General features: G+C 50.6%; 2 protein-coding genes across 4 annotated transcripts in view; one reads left to right on the forward strand and one right to left on the reverse strand.

Annotated features, from left to right (window-relative positions):
• The window catches only part of UBIAD1 (UbiA prenyltransferase domain containing 1), a 326,949-nt gene that overhangs the window by 245,556 nt on the left and 66,883 nt on the right, over window positions 1-14,510 (reverse strand). The gene's annotated exons all lie outside the window — the stretch shown is intronic.
• CASZ1 (castor zinc finger 1) overlaps window positions 1-14,510 on the forward strand; it is a 183,593-nt gene that overhangs the window by 26,221 nt on the left and 142,862 nt on the right. For all 3 annotated transcript variants that reach the window (XM_065650274.1, XM_065650276.1, XM_065650275.1), the window contains exon 2: window positions 7,600-7,743. The gene's annotated coding sequence lies outside the window, so the exon portion shown is untranslated. The remainder of the gene's footprint in view (window positions 1-7,599; window positions 7,744-14,510) is intronic.

The following is a 14,510-nucleotide window of genomic DNA, read 5'->3' on the forward strand; positions in this document are numbered from 1 at the left end:
GGCTTTTAAAGGTTTCCTTCCTTCCCTGCATCCAGAGAAATGTCGCTGCTCTCATCTCTCCTACACTGAGGGGTCTGTACTCCTCCCTGCAGGATTCATTGAGTGCAGGAGCTGATTCTTGATGTGGTTTGTGGTCAGGGACCTTTGACTCCAGGTAAGAGAAGTGCCAGGATCAAATCATCCTGTTAATGTGGCAGACTGGAGTCAAACCAGAGGGAGGGAGATCTGGCTTCTCGCTGGCTCTGGCCACCTCTGATCTTGAGGATGATCCTGGAACTTTGTTCCTGTGGACTCTCCGTGCCCATTCACCTTTTCCAGGTTGTAGCGTATGCCGCATGTGCTCTGTGCTCATCCGCAGGAGATGGCCTGGTAAAGCTTTATCCTCTGCTCCCGTCTCTGACTGTATTCCAGAGTGGGTGAAATCCTGTAACCTGAAATGTCATCAGCACGCTTTCAGCAGCTGAAAGTGGGGAATAATTGATGTTATGTCTTTCAAAAGAGCTGCAGTTCAGAGCACTCTTCGCTCTTCTCGTGGTAGCAGGATAGTCCTGGAGCAGACACGCAGAGGAGCTGGCTGAATTTAAAATCCCTTCTCTGCGCTTTGTGCCTGGGTTGTTTTCTGTCGGTGAGTCCAGCAGCCAGTGCTTCTGAGGAATTCTGTGTTTTCTTTTCTAAGATTGAGAAGAATGCAGTCAGGGTCCCTCTCCAACCACCTGCCTTCACATGCTAGCTCGCAAGAACAAACATCCTCCCCGAATATTCACCGGCATCATCCGCACCCGCTGCGATGCCCTCTCTCCCCTCACCATCCCCTTATCTCCCACCACCACCAGCTTCCCTTCTGTAGGTTGGAATGAGCACCCAAGGCGTGATCTCTGCTTTTGAGACATTTGGCGGTGGTTTTGGTGGTGCCTTTTATTCACACATGTGCGCAGATCCCCGTTTGTCTGGTCACGCAGCCGTTTGGCCGCAGTTTTGCCAGCCGGCACGTCTGCGCGTGCTGCAGGGGCAGAACTATCTCTGCCCGTGCTGTTGCCTGCAATTCCGACCTGGAGGAGCACAAACTGTGTGCAGAACACCTCCTGCATTCCCCGGTGTGTTTGTGTGCCCTTTCAAATAAAAACGGCATTGCTGAAGTGTGAACGATCACTCTTGCTTATGAGACATTTTGGTGCCGGTGGACGGGGCCGCTTTTCTGGGTGCTCAATGCACAACTGCATGTACACGTTTCACTTCCTTGCAGATCTCTGCTGATTTCACAAGCCATCCACAAAGCTTTGGCTTCACCTGGGCAAATGCAAAAGGTGGTGGTTTCCATGGCTCCGCGGCCTCTCTCGAGCGACACACCCTTTTTGTGTAAGCTGGCTCCCTGGAGTCGATTGTTTTTTGGCAAACAGCTTCATAAACTCCTCCAACAATTAAACTGAAAAAAACAAAACAAAACAAAACCACCCAAACAAAAACAAAACAAACCCCATGCATTATGGAGTGAGGCAGCAGACAGGTTGGAGCAGCTCCCCCCGCCAGCGCGGTCCCCGGCGGCTGCGGTGCCGGCCCCGAGCCCCCGTGCCCGCCGGGGACACAGGAGCCCTGGCTGCACTTGCTGGACTTCGTTTTGGGAGGTGCCTGGGCTGCTCCAACCCACCGAGCTGCAGCGAGCTAGCAAACATGAAGGAAAAGGTCATGTTATTCGCTTTTATTTTTTCAAAGCTGCAAACATCCCTCTCTCTGGGAGGGGAGGCTGCACAGATGCCAGCTCTGATTAATTTAAATATTTACCAATCCCATTTTTTTTTAATTGTGTATGTTTGCACTCTGTTTGTGTCCCATAAAATACCTGGTGTTTTGGGCGTACCCCGTTTGCAGGGTGCATGAGATCACACTGAAAAAATGCAGTGAAAAACATTTTCATGCCACGACACATCGAATAGGATTTTGAATTAAGATGAAGATTTTTTCCCCTTTTTTATCTCTGAAGTTTGGGTGAAAGGGTTTTTCTATTTCTTTTAAAAATTCTTTTATTTAACTAGGAAGAAAAATCGCCACGGAAATTCCTTTAAAAGTTACTTTTGCCTCATGTGACGGCGTCAGATAGCGAAGGCAGCTGTTTGTGCGGGTCGAAGCACCCAGCAGTGTGTATTCCTGTGCTGCTCCAAGGCAAGTGCTGTCTGTGCGTCCCTGGCACGGGGGTCTCGTCTCGTTCGGAGCTGCCGGGGTGCTGTTGTAAGGCTCGCAGGCGGCTTGTGTGTCGTGTTTTTTGGCGAGGCAGCTAAGATGAATGAGGGACCCTTTGGTGGGCTTCTTGGTCATCTTTGCGGTGGGATTTTCTATGTGCTTTTGGCCGTAGAGGCTTGCGCTTCTCTGGGAGGGAAGTGTTATTTGCAGGTTCGAGCAATGAAAGCACTGCTGACATTCACCCCACCTCCTTTTAATTGTTTTCCATGCCCATTGGGTCATCGTCTGATCCCAGCTACGTCTGGGAGAGTCCGGAGCTGTTCCTTGGAAAAATGGAGCGTCTGGGATCGGGACCCGGCCACCTCCCATGCGCTGCGTGGTGAGCAAGCCAGGCAGAATTTGGCCCAAAGCACAGGTCTTTTTCAAGGCTTTTTGTTGTACTGCGCCTCCGAACGACCACAGCTCGAACCTCCCCGCTATGGACAGCGGGTCTTGAAGCTCTGTGTCGGGGCAGGCTTTGGGGACAGGGGGACAGAGGTGGTGACACTGCTGTAAGGGGCTCACAGACAGCTGGACACTGGCCCACGAGCCGCTTGTCAGCACTGGGATGCCGGGGGCATGGCTGCCTTGTTGAAAGCCTTAGGGCTGTGATTGGGGCAGGGGAGGATGAACATCTGTGTGTCTGCTGGAGCGGGGATTTGCACAGCTAGAATTTGAATCCTCTGTTCCCACTCTGCTGTGGGGAAAGGAAAAGAGAAGGGGAAAAATCAGGGTGGGTGTGCAGGGAGAGCAGCAGTTATCTCATCTGAGCCATTAGCCAGAATTTGAAATTGGACCTGTTACTTTTGAGGAATGTAGGGCAGTGGAGGAGAGATGTTGTGTGAATGTGCACACAACACTCTTGATTCAGCGTCCTAGGAAAATGCCAGAGCGTAGGATGGCAAGGAGTAGTAATTACCCCACAGCTTCAGCTCCACCACTGCACTCTTTGATCACTTATTACTTTTCTATTCCTTCTGCTTCTTGCTGTAATTGTTACAAAATCTCTCTGCTTTGGGAGGGGTCCAGGACTCCAGGGCCCAATTGCATCTGCCCTGATTCAGAAAGTGGGTCATGCTGCTTGGTCTGGGAAGAAGATACTCATCTTGCTTAGCATGATATTTATTAGGAGATAGGGAAGGGAATGCAACCGTGCTGTTGCCTAGAAAATTGCTCTGGGGGGATAGTGAAGGACTTGTGAGGGCAGAGCACAGAAAGTTCTTGCACACCCGGTGCCTGCTGAAGCTGTGCCACGTTCCCTGCGCCTGTGTTGCCGCTTCCCTCGGCGAGATGTGGTGTGGATGGATGGCAGGGCCACGGTGGGACTGGTGACAGGGAAGGGATTTGTAGCTGCTCACTCTGCAGCTGCCCGGCAGCGATGGACTCTTTACCTTCCTTGGCGTAGAGGCTGGTAGGAGTGGAGGGAGGAGAAGACCAGATTGGGTTTGTTCATAAAGACGTGCTGTTTTCACAGTAGCAAGTGAAGACCTTAACCCAGTTGGGTTTTGCTGCTGAACAAGTGACCAGCTCTGCTCCTGCACCCCCTCCAAACACATGGCAAACCAGGGTACTCCCCTGCGAAGAGCAATTAGAAAACCTGGATCCAAAGCCCGGAGTAATTTACTCTGTGCTGTATCTCCCTCTCATGAGAAGGAAGCTCTGTAGAAGGCGCAGATGATGATACACCCCGTGTTGCTCCAGCGGGGTCTCACATCAGGGACTCTGCCGCAGACCGCCCTGCTCGTGGCGGGTAGGAAGGCGCAGCTGATCCTGCCAGTCTGGCTGGGCCTGTGCTGCTGCTTGCTGTGAAATCACCCTCAGGATTATCCAAGGAACTGGCAACTCCAGTAACTTGGAGGGCCGGATCCTCAACTCGTTTAAATTGGCATGGCTTCACTGAAGCCACTGAAACTGCGCTGATTTTATACCAGGTGAGGAGCTGGTCCAGAATCTTCTAAAAGAAGACAAAGAGGGCAGGAAACAGAGGTGCAATAGAGCCCATGTGCAAGCATGGGGACTCCTGAGCTGTCCAGAGTGGAGAGTGGGTCAGCAGATCGTTTCCTCACGTCTTGGTCAGCTTTGAAGGACTCTGAGTTCTTGTGGCTAAGGGGAATGCCAAAGCCCGGCTCCCTCAGGAGGATGGGGGGACCTGCATCTTTGGAATGTGTGTTGGCTGGGTTTGGCGAGAGCATCCAGTGTTACCCTGCCAGCATTCCCTGCTCGTGGATTTTTAGTGGCAGTGTGGTGAGAGGGGTTGTGTTTCCACAGTGAAGACCCTCCCCTTTTGATCTGGCCTGTTGTGAGCCCTGCTAGGCTTGTTCTCATGGGTGCACTAAGCCTGGCTCATCTTCTCCCGTCCGTTCAACACCACTGGTATCCCTTGTGGCGTGGATGCCGTTGGCTGAGGCAGACTGGTGGCTGTGGCTTTAGCCTCACACCGCTGCCACCGCAAGTTTTAATTTCTCTGAGCCTGCGAGGTGATGGGAGGGGAGTTTCCACGTCAAAGGAAGGAGAGTGCCCAGTGTCCACGTCCCAGATAACGGCTCTGTTGGGCAGCGTTAAGCACGTGCTTCCAGAAATGGTTCATTCCCAGTGTGGCTGGCCAATTTTGTTTTCCCAGCTCTACCCCTCATTCTCAGGTGGGGGTATTATGGGATGTTTGTTGCTGTGTGTTTCTAGAGGAGGTTGTTTGCTGTAGTACCTGGCTCTTGTGACCTGCAGGGATGCACAGGATTCCTCCAGCCCCCGGCACGCACTCGCATCCGGGGTGGATCTGGACTGAGTTTTAGCAACTTCCAGCACAGCAGCTCAGGGCCGGAAGTGAAGAAGGGATAAAATATCCAGCTGAAACTCCTGTAGGATGTAATTACCTGAGCTGGAAGCTGACCAGGACAGCAGGTATCGTGCATCATCTGCTGGTGGTATCAGAAGCACCCAGCATTGCGGGAGAGGTGGTCAGGACCGAGGAGTGACGTTGTTCCTGCGAGGACAGGACCGCTCCCTCGGGGCTGCCTCTGTGGGCATTCAGCGTAACGGCTTTTGAAGTCGCTTGCTGTTTGTTTCCATGGTTGTTCTGTGCACGTACCATGGTGCCTATAAAATGCTCTTGGGAAGCTACAGCCTCTGGATGGATGGCTCTGTCCTGATGCTCATTCAAATGCTCCTACTTTTCCATTTAAAAGAGGAAAAAAAGTTTAAACAAAACAAAACAAAACAAAAAAAAGGAAAAAAAACGCAAAGGAAATTGACTTCCCAAAAATTACACTAAGCTAACATTTGAGGCCTGGCACAAATCCATCACAGCCAGGAAACTCAGAATTAACCAGTGCACTCCCATGGCTGCCGGGAGGGGCTGCGCTCCGAAGCTTTAGAAGTCGGGGGCTTGGGGATGGAAGTTCTCTGAAGTGCAGCAGAAGGTGTTCTTGTGCACCTCCATGCATGCAAAAAAGCAGCATTAGGTGCAGAAGAGAGGGTTAGCACCAGGTCCTGGTGCTCAGACCCGACAGCTGATGCCAGCACCTGAGCAGGGTGCGTCCACCAGGGCATCCCCATGGAGCAGGGACAGACGGACACAGCCGATACCTGCGGGCTGCTGCTGAGGAAGCTTGAGAATTTGCACCCTGGCCCAGGTTGCGAGTGAGGACAAAGTTGACTATTCTTTGTTCCCACTTGCACATGACGCAACACAGCATAAATCATTGTGATGGACAGGTTCAGTTTGGGTCAGAGGGGAAGGAGGGGAGCGCAGGCTGGGCCGGGGGCAGCGTGGGGCTGTGCCGGCCCCACACAGGTTGCAGGACGAGGCTCCGAGCAGAACTGGCGGCCGGGGCGATGGGTCAGAGGTGGCCTGAGCTGGCCGGGATGGAGGGAGGCTGCAAACACCTGCCGCCTGCTCCTTGCCTTGGGCTGGTGCTGTCGGTGCCGCGTGTTGGCGAGGACTCGTTTCACTCATCGGTTTTGAAAAAGAAAGGAGCAGGCGGCTCCTGTACCTGCAGCTGCAGAGAGGCTGGCGCCGAGCTGCGAGCGGGACAAAGGTCCGGCTGTGCTTCTGCCGTCCCCAGCCGCGCTGGGTTGCCAACCTGCTTTTGCTGTGAATTTTCACAGCTTTGGGGTAGTGTAGACAGGGGACTTCGTGTCACAGCTTTGATAGCATCTCATTTCAGAGGTTGGAGGAGGTCGGGATGTGTTAAGGCTGAAAATATTTACAGGTTTTGAAGTTGAAACGCAAACAGGAAAAGCCCTTTAAAAAGTGAGTGTAGTGGATATTCAAAACAGGGATTGCCATGGAAACGCCACAATATTTGCTTAAATTGACACAAAGGTTGCTGGTTGCAGGGTTCTGACTTATTTGGCTCCATTTTCTTTGGCCCGGCACCTATCACAAATTGATCTCAACAACCCTCTTTTGTTTTGCTTCTTTTATTTTTGTCTGATGGAAATTAAAAAAAACACCACCAACAAAACCCTCCGGTCCGCAAATCCCACCTCACAGAAGAGTCTGAAGCTTCTGAGCTTCTGTCAAATATTGGAGCTAGGACATTTTTAAATTTTGTAAGTAAGGTAAAAGTTCTTCTTCTTTTAATCTGTGTATTTATCCATTTCCTCCAATGCAGGAAATGGAAGGGAATTGTCTTAACTGTCTAGGGAGAGCGGGGAGGAGGGTGAAACCTGCTGCAAAGGTGGCAGTGTGCATCCCAGGAGCACAGGGAGCGAGGAAGGACTTTTCTTGTCCAGCTCTTGGACCGAAATTTGAGAGATTTAGTTTTGATTCCCAATTCTGCCTCAGATTTGCCAAGTGACCTTTGACAAGTGACTTAATTACTGTGTGCCTCACTAAACTGGAAATAATAATTCTCCCTTCGTCTTGTCTAGTTATGTTTGTAGCATCTTTGGGGCTGGGGGATTACATTTGATGTGGGGGTGTACATGACTGATAGAGCTGCGTTCTACTTGTAGTTGTGAGCGAACACAAGCAGCCGATTCCCCCACAAAGGAGAGATGGCATCATGATCTCACATGTGCACAGATGCTCAGCTACCTATGGGTGGAAGCTCTTTAGTCCTGTAGGCTGCTTCTGCAACTGATTGACCTGGATTTTTTTCTGGCAAAAGTTGGAGTGCGTGGCCCACCGGCTGGTCACCCCGGCGGTTTGTACCGTGACTTTTGGGTCACTATCACCACGCATGGCAGAGAAAGAGTCTGGGATGCGATGCGTTTGGCGGGGTGTGAAATGCCTTGCCGTGCTGTGCTGTTGTGTGACCAAGGGCTGAGATCTGTGGGTGGCTGTGGCATTTGAGGCCGGCGTCATTGCTGGTGCTCGTGATTCACCTGAGCTCTTGTTCTGCTCAGTAGGGAATATTCATTTCCTTCTGAAACTCTCCTCAGGGCAAAGAGACTTCACCAAGTGAAGGGAGGCCATCAAATTCGCACTGTCTTCACCTGAGACCACCTCCAAAACAAAGAACCTGACTTCTCTCCTGGCTTTGTACACTGGAATGGACCTTGAAGCCTGTGACTTCTCAATGCAAGGTACTGCCTTTTGTTCTGTGACCAAACCATCTGCTCTGAAGTAGGACTGGAATGAGTGATTTTGGCTCTCCAGAGCCTCCATTCTAGTTCCTGGGGAATTTCTAGCCTATAATATTTAGAAGAGCTGCTGAAAGTCGTTGGGTAGTTAAATGCATGGTGGGATGTTGATTTGTCTTGGGCTGGCTTACAGGTAGGACTGGGTTTATCCGTGACATCGCTGCCCATTTCTGCGCAAAGGCACCCAGCTGACACAGAAAAGCGCTGGTTTGAGCAGCTCTCTCCCTTAGCCTCCTTCTTCCTGATGAGCTGAGAGCAGTATTCACAATTAGCTAAGTAGTATGCCAGAACAAGCTAGCATGGGAGTCCCCTGGGTAAGTATTGTGTGGGACAGTTTCTGATTGACTTGCTTCACAAAAGAGGAGGAGTTTGAAGATATCTGTGGTCACGGTGGGAAACTCAGAAAGGTTGCGAGGGGGTGGGACTCTGTTTCTAAAAGCCATTTTACTTTCTTCGCTGCTTGGCTCCCATCACAGCTTCTCTACAAAGAAAGGTATGGCACAACATGGCCTAGAAGAAAGCAGCTGTAGGATAACAACAGTGAGATAATGTATTTCTCCTCAATGGTTTGGGGATTTGGGAGGTACCTGGTGGCACTGCGATACTGCTTCAGATAGAAGGGGCTGAGGATCCGCGCTGTGTCTGGGCTTTGTGTGACGTTATGTCTGCTCTGTAGGGCATAGAGGCTTTGTCAAGGGGTATCTCCATGCTGTGTTGTCACCGTTAAATGACGATGATGCTTGAATGAAGATCAGCAACCTGAAGAGCCTGTGGGGATTGTGTATCACCATGTTCCTCTGTCTTTTGCTGCTGTGCCAGAGGTGATACCTGGGCAGAGCGGTGTATCCAAAGCTGTTGTGAATCACAGGTCCAGCTGAGACCTGAAGCAGAAGGATCAGGGTGGAGGGACCGTATTGGCTTAGCAAGAGGGAAAATGAGCGAAGTCACAGGGCTAAGACATTGGGCTGGGGCTTCAGTTATCCCTGTCCATCTCTGGCTGCATGTGGCACAGGGGAATTTACTCGTGTTCCCAGTGCCCTCCCTTAAAGAGCAACAGCCGTGATCCTCTAAGGCTCAGCAGGGCTTAGTGCTTGCCACGTGTTCGGAGCCTACAGACCTGAGTGCTTTCAGTAAACCTGCCAGTAACTACAGCGTGCTTCAGGATGGGATACGGGTGAACTGTGCCTTCCCACACCTTCCTAGTGCTGAAACTCCTCCAGGGTCTGGCATGCTTTATTTGGAAAGCTTGGTTTTGAACTATTAATGTAGGGAACTCTGGCCTTTATCCCTGCATGAGCTGCTCTGGTGCCTGTGTCCCATTTTAGAACAGTGGCACATGCCTTCCCAGGCCTCCAGAGGCAAGAGAGCTTCCCAAATGGGAGCTCTGCCTGAGGGAATGGCATAGTGCAATGTGAAGAGCCTTGAGGTTTTACCAAATAAGATACAAATTCTCAGGTTTGACTGCAGCAGGTGAATTTTCCGCCAAACATCCTTATGTGCCTCTCTAGAGAGGCCCAACATCCAGGGGGAAAAACTCTGCGGAGGAAGCTGCTGTGTAAGTTCTGGGTCCATTTTTCCATCGGAGGGAGCTATTCCTGTGACCCCGCTCACAGGTTTCTGCTGCTGGCATTGAAAGTCCTGCATGTCCATCTGACGTGGACCTGGGATGAGCAGGACCTCTTGAGACAAGAAGGCAGGAGGAGGAGACTTGAGGAGGAATTCCTTAAGTGCTCTAGTGAAACTTAAGGTTCAGATTCTTGCAGATCACTAATTCATTTCGATGTTTGCCTTCTCTTCCTAGTACCTACTGGGTGTGTTGCCTGTACAAAGCTGAGTGTCCTTCAGGGGCTATTTTCTGAGGGACAGAAGCTCATTAGAGACAATAGAAATATTTCCCTGGACTCCAGCTGTTTTCCGAGGTCCCCCTAGTTCTACAAGCATCACTTCAGTGAAGGAAATGCATTTCGCCTTTCAGGCATGTGGCTGTGTGATTGCTCATGCTCTGGACTAGAAATCCCTGTGTTCCAGTCTTCAGCCCTGGAGCAAGTTGTATGGCTTCTACTTTCAAAACAAGCTCAATTTACTTTGGGCTACAGAGGCTCTTTGCACGTTCTCCAGAGCCCATCCCTAGGCTGTGATTGCTGTTTTACTCTCTGTTTATAAGCACAAGCTGGCTGTTTGGTCCTAGAGCTGTAAGGGTTGGAGTCAGTTTTGTTCAGTTGATGAAGGGTAGCCTTTTATGCAGGGGAAAAAAAGCTAAGAAAAATATGGGAAAAGGATTAGAAACACCTGCTTTGCCTGTGTGTGGATTTCCAAAATATTTCCCCTTGCTTCAATCCTAAAGTAAACCTAAATTTGGGGGTTAACTTGGGCTGACTGTGTTATTTTTGCTGGGATCCTTGGGATCACGGTGCGGGCACAAGGGCTGCGGGAGCGAGGTGGGAACTCTGCCTTCCGCAGAACTGCAGCCGGCCCAGCCCCGACGGCTCCGATCCGAGCTGGGGAATATGAAACAGCCTTGCAAAATCCTTGTGGAAATTTACCCGCCTGTGTATGAAATCAACTTGCCTGCCTTTGCCAGGAGGAGTTTGACTTGCCCATTAAAATATACATCTATTTATGTATTACTTGTTCTGTGAGAGAAAATTTTCCCAGGCGGTTACAAAACTCAGTCTAGACTGCAACGTGTGGCATCTGGTGGTAACATGCCATATACATATATCTGAATACACTATCTACTGTATCACCCTGCTTGGGAGTTAATAGCACGTATCTGGATTATAGCGAGGTCTTTCCGTTTACAGAACACTCTTGCCGGATAAAAGTTTGGCCGGGTTCCTGCCTGCACTGATCTGAATGGGGCTCTGCCCTGCCTGCTGCCATCCCGACAAAGCAAGGCAGGCGTTTCCATGCTGCCCATTCTGACCTGTGGCCCCGTGGTCCACCTGGGCTGGAGGCAGGAGTTCTTGGGCAGAGCTGCTCCGGAATGGCTGGCTTGAGGAGAGGGAAGACGTTAAAAGCCTGTCTGGGATAAGAGCAGGGTTGTCACATCCATCTGCTCAGGTCCTGATGAGCAGCTGATCCATATTGTTAACATATTGCCTGCCATATGGGCTAGCTCAGCTCTCCAGGAACGCTTGGGAGACCTGACCTCTAGTGTGACAAGATGTGAGCATGAAGGACGGGTTGACAACAGCCCTTGGGTCTCGGAGTGTGAAACCGTGTTTCAGCCCCTTCCGCTGCCTTCCCCTGCCTTCCCCTGTGCTTGCTCGCGTGCTGGCTCTGCCTTTCTCCCTCTCTTCTCTCTCTCTCGGAGGGTTTTTCCCTCCCTCCCCTGTTTTCCGCATCCCTGGTCTGCACTAGATCAATGACCTTCACTCATAACCAGACTGGACAGTTCTGACTCCCTCCCCCAGGCCTTCGATCAGATGTTTGGTTGGCGGCTGTGGAAAGCTGAATGGGGGAAGTCAAAGGAGGGGAAAGAAGATCATGTGCTCGGCAGGCCTGAGAGCTGTCCTTACCAGGTCTGGCCTGGGAGTGGGACTGGAGCCTGATCCACTAAGGTCCTTAGCGCCTCCTGCTCACTGGGATAACGGCACACGCTGATACAGCCTCTTGATGGACAGCCAGCTCCAGCAATGGGATCTAAGCAGGGTGAAAAGGCTCCGAGGCTCAGGGAAGGACCACGATGCCAGTGTTTGAGGAGGGAACACTTAAAGGCTCCTGAGAGACGCAGAATTATTTCTTTTCAGACTAAAGGTAGGCACAGCCCAAAGCCTTTTCAGAAGCCCCGCTCTGCCCAGCAACTAGTGATTTTCACTTACAGCTGTCCACATGAGGGGGAATAGTTGTCTGAGGTGCAAAAGCCAAAGAGGTTTTCCAGCAATGGGGAGGTCGGCTGGGCACTGAGTACAGAGCCTGCGGGGCAGTGAGGTGCAAGCACAGAGCTCACGTGTATGGATACGCGGGGCAGCGCAGCCCCAAAGAAGCCCAGTGCTTAAACTAAGGCCAACGGTTGCCTGTCATGCAGGAGACCAGCCTGCCCCAAAAACTCAGATGGAAGAAGGATGTTCAGTACTGGAGGAGACAGGACTGGGCCAGGCCTTTGTGGGTTCAGACCTTGCTTGCCGTGCCACCTGCCATTGTTCTCCCGAGTTCAAGGTGTTCTCAGTCTCCTGAGGAACATGGCCATCTCTTTCCTAAGGCTTCTGTCTTCACACTTGAACTTTATGGAGGTTAAACCCTGACGCTATTAAAGCAAGCATGAGTTCTGCTGTAAACCTCAGTGGAATCAGGATTTCAGCCTTGACTCCTCAGAAGAGGATTGGGATGTTTCCCAACCTTTCTTACCAACAGCTCTGTCAGACCTGCAGGCATGACTTACTTGTCTTTTAGTCTTCCCAAGTAAGGGTTGCCTTTTTTAAAAAATGCCCGTCCTGTGAAAGTCAATATCCTCAAAAAGGCTGTGATTTCACCCTACTGCTCTTCATAAAGGTTTTGGATGGTTTAGGTGCTTTTATCGCTCTCCTTGCCCATATACCTGCAATTGCAATGAGCATTAATGGTGTTTATTTGCAGAGAGGAGCCCACTGAGGTATTGCAAAATAAAACACAGTGATGAGTTGTGGTTTATTTACTCAAGCTTCACTGATGTAACCAACCTGATTTTATGCTAATAATGACTCAGAAGCAGAGTTGGGAGGAGAAGCCAGATCTCCTGATTCCTTCAACCATCTGACAGTATTCCTTGCTATCCTAACGAGATCCAGTGGCGGTTCTCTCAGCTGGGGTGCAGGCAGCAATACTGCAGCCAGTTTGCAGGGGTACACTAAATATTTAGGGACACGTTCAGCTTTGGTAGGAACTGAATGTGGGACTGTCTGTCTGTCTGTCTGGTGGCCGTCCAGTGGGAACCGACAGGGACTCTGACCTACTGGAGTTCCTCAAGGAAAACTGTCTGGAAAGCACTTGGAACAATCACTGCGAAGTATGCACATGAGTGTTCAAGGAAATGCATGTTCAAAATGTAGTTCTTAGAAATCTGTTGATAAAACCCCAAAAATTTGAAAAATGAACAAATACTGTAAAGTGAATGTGATCTGTTCTCTGATGTCTTCTACCAGGGGCTCATTCCAGACTGGTGCTCAGCCCATGGGGCAGCACTGGAGTTGAGGCTTATCTCACTACTTGAGCTGAATATGGAAAGACTGTTGTAGCACATTGCCTCTGACAAATTATATATTAATGCTGGGGCTTTTTTTTTGTTATTACTGTAGTTATATATTAACCATTAAGAGCCACAGGTAAGCCATCTGCTTATGTAAAGCAGCAGAGCTGCATTTTCAGCCAGCAGAACGATCCTGATTTTTGCCAGGGCAGTTTATGATCTGTCCCAGTGTCTTTCTTGTGATTCTTGCTGAGTTTGTCTTAGCTGTACATTAATAGAACATACAAGAGAAAAGAGGAGAGGACAAACTAAGGTGAGTTTGGAAGTAAAATGAGCAAACAATATTGCTAGCCTTGTCCTTTCAGAAGTCAAAAGCTACTCCCCTCCTCCCCCCAATTATAAGACTTAATAATACCGAGGTTTCTATGTGTTTAGGATGCACACGGATCACATTTCAGGTTGCTGGGCCCTGCTAGTGGGAGACCAGAGGGAGGGATAGCACTGTACATACATTGCTGTAAGAAACAAAAGTCTTATGTAACTTGCAAGATCTCAGGCTTTAAGAAAAACATGAAGCATTGTGAGGTTGACAAGAGTTGGCATGTGGGAGCAATTCCTGCTTGATTACCATGTCCCTGGAGTGTGCTGACCTAGAGAACAGCCTACTCAGGAACCTGGTTGCCATCCTCCCTCACCAGGGCTAGTTACAACAGGAGCTGAAGTCAGTTGCCCCCAAGGCCAGCAATGTTTAGTAGACTTGTTTTCCCTGGGGCCGTTTGGCTGCGGAGCAGAGCAGATCCTACCTGAACTGGTCAGATACGGTGTGGAGTGGAGGGGGGTTGTCCTCTCTGACATCCCGTCTTTGAGGAACTCATAGGTAGCTGGACATCCTCGATCCCTAAAACAGTTAGGGATGAAGGTAGAGAGCTGACCTGGGGATGGGGTGAGCAGAGCTTCTTGGCATCTTCTACCTTAGCAGCCCAGCACTGCTGCCTGCTCTGCTTGTCTCCTGAGGCAGCCGGGCTTTGGCTTTTTCCCCAGCAGGCTCCTGGCTACCCAAGCAGGGCCTGAAGAAGGAACAGGGACCATTCCAGGCGCCTGCTGAGAGCACTGAGCCCCCAGCTTTTGGCCCAGACTTTGAAAATCCACACACTGTTCCCTTGGCAGAGCTGCCTCTTGCCCCTTTCCCAGCTGCAGAGACAGGTGACGGTGCTTCCCAGGACCCCACCACATCAGTCACCTACCAACTTTGAGCTTGCTCTTCAGCCTTGCCACACTAGCTATCCTCCCTTTATCCTGTTCTCTTCTACCCATTTCTTGCTTATTCCCCTGTGCCACTTTTTATGGGTTCGCCAGAAAGGAGAGGAGATTTTTCTTTCCCTTGTTTGCTTCACTCCATTACTCCCATCTGTTCATCCAGGCCCTTAGTCCCTTTGTTTTTCAGAGTCATGTGGATTTGGGCTCTCCGTTTGCTCTCTGGGATGCTCTTCTGGACCAGGCTGGGAAGGAGGTCTGGTTCACAGGCCAGCGCGAGGGGTGGGGG

Source organism: Caloenas nicobarica, chromosome 22, assembly GCF_036013445.1.
Source record: "Caloenas nicobarica isolate bCalNic1 chromosome 22, bCalNic1.hap1, whole genome shotgun sequence".
Lineage (NCBI taxonomy): Eukaryota > Metazoa > Chordata > Aves > Columbiformes > Columbidae > Caloenas > Caloenas nicobarica.